This window comes from Lontra canadensis, unplaced genomic scaffold (genome assembly GCF_010015895.1).
Source record: "Lontra canadensis isolate GAN:19392208 unplaced genomic scaffold, GSC_riverotter_1.0 scaffold54, whole genome shotgun sequence".
Lineage (NCBI taxonomy): Eukaryota > Metazoa > Chordata > Mammalia > Carnivora > Mustelidae > Lontra > Lontra canadensis.
The window spans coordinates 8,921,557-8,927,738 of NW_022631048.1; the positions used below are offsets into that span (position 1 = coordinate 8,921,557).

A 6,182-nucleotide genomic window follows, 5' to 3' on the forward strand; every position below is an offset into this window, starting at 1 on the left:
TTTTCTGGTGTTCTATGCTTGGTGTTATTCTGTAGAAAATCCCATTCCATGGAATGGGCAAGATGGTCACCGTCAGCGTCACAGGATTCCACATCAGCGACCCCATGCAACCATTTTCCAATATCTATGCCCACTTATATTTAGCAAATATTTATTGAAAACCACTGTTCTAGGTGCTTTGACTATGATCAATAAAAAATAAGCAAAAAACCAGGCTCTGTGTCTGTGGCTAGTGGGTCTGCTGCAAGTCCTTGCTGCCATCCCGGTTTTCAGGAAGAACTAAAGATGGTTGAATTTCTAGATGACCAGGACACTCAACTGTGTGACAATTACAAAAAAAGAAATTCCTGTGTTCAATTTTATCATCCATGAGACCCACTGTCAAAGGAACATTGGTATGTGTCCTATCTGCAAGGAACCATTTCCCAAATCTGACATGGAGAGTCACATGGCTACAGAACATTGTCAGGTGACCTGCAAATGTCAAAGAAGTTGGAGAAGAGGCAGTTAAAGAAGCGTGAGGAGACTGAGGGTCCTCTATGGCTTACCCTCTGCCAGCACTGTGATTTCGAACTTTCTGTTCTCAAACTAAAGGACGATGGAGATTACTGTGGTGCCCAAATGAAGTTTTGGGGCAGTTGTGGGTGCAATGTCCTGGTGAAAGATCTGAAGACTCATCCTGATGCTTATGAAAGAGACGGGGAGGAAAAGAGAGATGAGGTTGCCATGCCTCCTAATGCATCTGATGAGTCCAGGGGTCAAGATGGCATCCACATTGCATCCCAGCTCCTCAGGCAAATTGAGGCTCTGGACCCACCTATGAGGCTACCCCAAAGAGCCCCGGGAGCCTTTGAATCAGACACTTTCCATAGTAGAACTATCAACCAAAGGAACACGACAGCCCAGATTCCAGCTCAGAATAATCTACTGGAAGAACGAGAAAGGCAGGGAAGGAATAGAACCTGACAGCCCCCAAAAGAAGATAGTGCAAACTTGGACTTCAGGTTGGCCCTAAGTCTGGAAAATGAAGGACAGGTCTGCAATGTGGAAAAACAGGACTTCTGGAGGGCTGCCTGTGGTACAAACAAGTCCCTTGAAGCGTCCAAAGCTCTGAATGACATGAAAGGTGCAGCTGACCAGGCCATGTTGCCTTGTGAGTTTTGTGAGGAGCTCTGCACACAGGAACTGCTGGTTGACCATCAGACAATCTGTAGTCCTTCCGTTGCCTTATGTACACTCAGTATGAGCAATACTTCCCCCGAAAGGGGTGGAGGACCCGATGTCATCTTCTAAAAGTCTTTGCAGCAGGCTGTGAGTAACCAGTTCGACTCCTTGATGGTCCTGAGAAATGCACCCGCTGTGAGGGATAGTATCATCATCCCATGTGAATTCTGTGGGGTACACGAGGAGGAGGTGCTTCTATTCCATCACCAGGACCAGTGACCAAGGCCCATCCACAGAAAACAACCGTGTGACAGAGGGGACTCCTAGACAGGATTTCCAGCCTCCAGAGACCCCACCAGAGCTGCTCAAGGAGCGTGTCAGACACCAGGGAGACTTGTTTTCTGGTTACATGGATGATGTTAAGCAGGAAAGGCTAAAGGGTCCACCTACCTTCTTCCCCTCAGCAGACCTATTATCGATATGACAGCTAGATAGCTACTTGTAACCAAATGTCCACATCCACATCAGGCCCCAGATCTGGGTGCCAGCCTAGCCCTCCTCGCATACTGAAGCTCAACAACTTAGACAGCCAGGATGGCCGAGTGCGCCATCAAAATAGCCATGATGTGGCCATGGCCACCAGACACATTCCAATGATTCACCCAGTGCGAAATCTCTACCCAGAAAAACTTCTACCCACTTGCCCCCATGGGCTTCAGGGAGATACAGAATAAGTGGTAAGAGCGGAGGTGGCAGGAACTCACGGGTCACCCCCACAGCCTCCAGCTACTGGAACAGAACTGCAAAAGCAAAACCCCCAAGCAAGGGGGGGATGCAGAGGAGGAAGAGGAGGAGGAGTGATGTGGTCACATAGAACCTGCAGGGTGATTCTGTCTTCTCTGCACGGCAGCACATGCCGTGGTTCAGGACCCACTTCTTGGGCTCTGTGGGCAGGGGAGATTCTACAGATTTTAACTTTTTCTAAGTCATGGCCATTCTGTGTTTTTGAGATTGTGCTGTGGGAGTCTGAGGGTTTGGGGGAGGGTTAGCAGGGAGGCTGTTGAGAAATGTTTCGTCTTTAACTGCTGCCTTTTGGCTGAGCAGGAATACAAGTTACGTATGGCCTTTCAGCCCCTAAGGCTCCGTCTTTTGACTTACTTACTATTGTCACTGCTTCTTGATGCTGTGTCATCCTGGAGGAAAGAGGAGAGAGGTTTCTGGAAACCTGGTACTCACCAATGAAGTGATTCTCTTCTCTGCAGGGGTCTCAGTTTGGGAACTTTTAGGAACACTCTCCTATGTACTGTCCCTCCCCACTCTAGAATCTGGGCCTCTGGTGCAAATTGAGGCCGTCTGGTGAAGTGTTCAGGCCAGTTGCAATATATGTTAGGAACAAAGTCTTGGAGATGAATTGAGCTAGAGGTGAGTGCACTAGAAGCTTTGTTTTAATCTGCTCCTTTGGCATTTGGCATAACTGCCTTCTGTTTCTGGCAGGGAGCACAGCTCCTTTGTCTTTACTGTCTTCTGATGGAGAAGGTTGGGGGTTCCCTGTTGCCACCAGAGTCATGATGGGTTCTGCCTGGATCAGGCCTGAGGCCTAAGCTCCAGGGCTTGTTCTGAAAACCATATAACAGAATCCCCATCCCCTGTTTTTACTACCACGACAACTACTGCTTTTATTATTAACATACCTGCAATAGAAATAAGGTTTGTACTTGGAGTGGGGGGGAGACAAAAACCAAACCAAACTCAACTGAATTCCATGAAACACATTGACCCTGCCTGGGTCATGGTTCCAGCCGCTGGAGTGGTCCCTTGCTAAGGATGCTGCGGCTGGCCAGGCCTGGGTCATGGGCCCTTTCCAGAGATGAGCAGTTGAAGGAGTCACCAATATTGACAACCCTACCAGGCATAAGGAACTTGCAAAGAGAAGTAAAAACTAGGATATGCCCAGGGTGCCATCTTGCTTTCTAACGCCGCCCCTTACCCTCAGGCACCAGGCTGTCCCTTGCTTGTGTAACGCACTCATCTCCTCCAAGAGCTTTAACTCCTGCCCCATTTGCCTGCCCTCCCTCCCTGCTGACCTGCCCCTACAAACCTCAGCCCCCACTCAGGTGACGGATAAGACACATATCTTCTGGAGTACTGTAGTCCTCTATTCCTAGCCACCTTTCCGCAGAACTACAGTCTCATCTCTGAATTCAGGATTGCCCACTTCACCCACAGAAACTTGGAAATCTGTTTTGGGCTTCCATCATCCACCACCTGCCTCTCTCATTCCTAACAGCCTTGCTCTTGGTTATTCCTCAGTACTATTATCTTGGGTCCTAATCTCAAGAATATTCTTGGGTTCAGTTGCTAGCCCTACCCAGACTAAACCAAGCACTGGTACTACTCTGCCCAAGAGTACTGTGCAGCAAGGTCACCCACTGTTCTCCGTGTTCTCCACAGAGCTTTCTGGGTACCATGGAGACATTCTGGAGCAGCCCCTGACTTCTTCTCTGGGAATACTTTTCTCTTCTTCCCTTCTTGTTTTTTTATTTTTCCTCCTACATCCTATTTAGCCCAGCCATTGGTCTTGCTCCTTCTTTCCCCACGTTTTCAGAAAGCAGTTCCCCCAACGACTTCCTTCTACCCACCTTTTTCCTTGATCAACACATCGGAGGCTCCACCCCTGGCTAGTTCCTGAGGCCTGGTGTCCCCCAGTTCTCAATGAGAACTGCCCTGGAATGGGTCTGAATGTGATGCCCATCTCCACTTGGTGAATTGCATGCAAGTGTGTTATCCCTTCACGTTTGTATTCTCAGTGCCTGGAGTAGTATCTGACACACAAGCACCATAGAAATTATTGAGCTGAAGGAAGTTGAATCACATCCAGTTTGAATTGCACTAAATTATAGTGTATTCTTTTGTGCCAGAATGGGAGTGCAAGGGGAAAGATGAATAAAAAGTGGACCGGGGGACAACCTCTTACAAGATCATAGAGAAAATACCGCCTGCAGTGTCTGTGAGAACTCACCAAAAATAAACAATATGCTGTAAGTCCTAGACTTCTAGAACTAAAGTAGTTTGAGAGGATCTGGGAGCTGCTAAGATGGGTCAGGTGCAAGTCTGCCTTTAGCAAGCAGAGACTCTGAAAGAAGAGAGAATGGACAATGGTTCTAACTGGGAAGCAGTAAAATAACAGTACTAAGGAAAAAGAATAACTTTTCAGCAGCCTACGCCCACCCACTGAAAATGATTCATAAGCACTTGTGCAAAAAAAGAGAGAGAAGTCACCGTAAGAAAGAATTCACAATTCACTGGTGTCCATTGATGAAGTCCTCAGGTGGGCTTTCAGCCCACCCCCCTTACTCCACTGTCCACTGCCTTTTTATCTAAATATTTTCTCATTGATCCTCAATCCCTGAGTCAGCTGAACCCATGGAGTTCCCAAGCTAGATATATGATTTAATTTTAGATGCTCTCAGTAAGCGCCTACCACAAAGGAGAGCTGGACAGAGGCTGTGGGTCATGCTGTGGTGAACAGGCCAGGTCCCTGCCCCTCCTGGCTTCCAGCTGAGATAGGGAGGGGGTCCCACCCCTTACAAATGAGGGCAGTCACAGCTCCCTCTGCAGAACCTTAGAAACAGACCCTCCTCTGTCTATGTCATACCTTAAAGAGAATCATTTCAGATTCATGGGGTGCAGGGCAGGGTTAAATTTGTTCTTTCCAGCCATCTTCCCACGCCAAGTGTAGATCACCCTGGAAAGATGGCAAGAAACATATTCCTCTGATCAGGGTACTAACTACTGTCCTAGAGGAAATGGTATTTTCCAGCAGGTGAGCAATAAATGAGGCATGCCTGACAGAAGGTCAGGAAACATGCTGAGCATAAGGTGCCTCCAGGCGAGCTGGAGTGGGCTGAGGCATAGGGACAGCTGTGGCACGGGGACAGACTAAGAGTCCAATGCAGGAGGAGGACACAGAGCGGCACCAGAGCAATGAACAACACCCTCAAGGATAATGTTTCCTCTCTAGGGCCATTCCTACCATGTCTACCAAAAAGGATCCAGGGGATGTTGGTTAGCTCTGGAAGAAACATCAAGATTGTCTTGTCAATTTCCCTGCCTCACAAACTGGAAAAGGAGTGGCTTCTTGTAGAAACCTCAGCTGATAACCTGATAGCCCTCTGCTGATAGCAGAACTTGACTAAAATCCAAGTTCATGCACTTCCCATCCATGTTCTTTCCACAATATCAAGCACCGATGTCCCAGGACACAAGTCTGCTCTGCTTCTCTGGGGATCTGTGCAGCCATGGTGGACTTGCCCCTCCAGAGGCTTCAGAAAAGTGACAGGGAATCACCCAAGAAAAATGGGAAAGCTTGCTTTGATAAATAACTCTTAGAAACGAGAGGAAGGGCTTGGATATAGGGATCACAGTGTGACATTTAAGCAAGGCAGTAAAGTTAGTATTGGAATCATGACATGTTTATTAATTGGGGAGACAATGATGATGATGGTGGTGATTCTATGTAGCCAACAAGTTGGAAAATGTTAGAAAGTACAACGGCCACAAATTGGCCCTTCCACCATAGGCAACAGGCTGTCGGCTACATTAAACACTTTTTGAAATTAATATGTCCCCAATAAGCTTGGGACCTCCTGTTGTCCAGCCAGTCCCAGTGAGTCTTTGACCCTGTGTATCAAGAAGCACGTCTCAAATGCCACTCAGCTTGTCAGAGTTGCACAGAGAAAATTATCCCGAGCCCCCAGAGCATTAAAAGCAACATTGCAACATTGCAATGTCTCCTTATTTATTTCCTCATTTTTTTTTTAATAAGCTTCTAGCAGAAATTCATGTGTGTCAGTCAGGGCTCCCCAGAGAAAGAAATAACAGGACACACACGCACACACACAAACACACAGGAAGAGATGAGAGATTTATTATAAGAATTGGCTTACATCGTTATGGAAACTGGGCACTCCCACAGTCAGCCACCTGCAAGCTGGAGAATCAGGGAAGACGTTGGTATC

The 6,182-nt window shown here is 47.5% G+C and overlaps 1 pseudogene; it reads left to right on the plus strand.

The window, feature by feature from the left end:
• Positions 1-266: 266 nt before the first annotated feature.
• LOC116877884 lies at positions 267-2,025 on the plus strand (annotated as a pseudogene).
• The last annotated feature ends 4,157 nt before the right edge of the window (positions 2,026-6,182 follow it).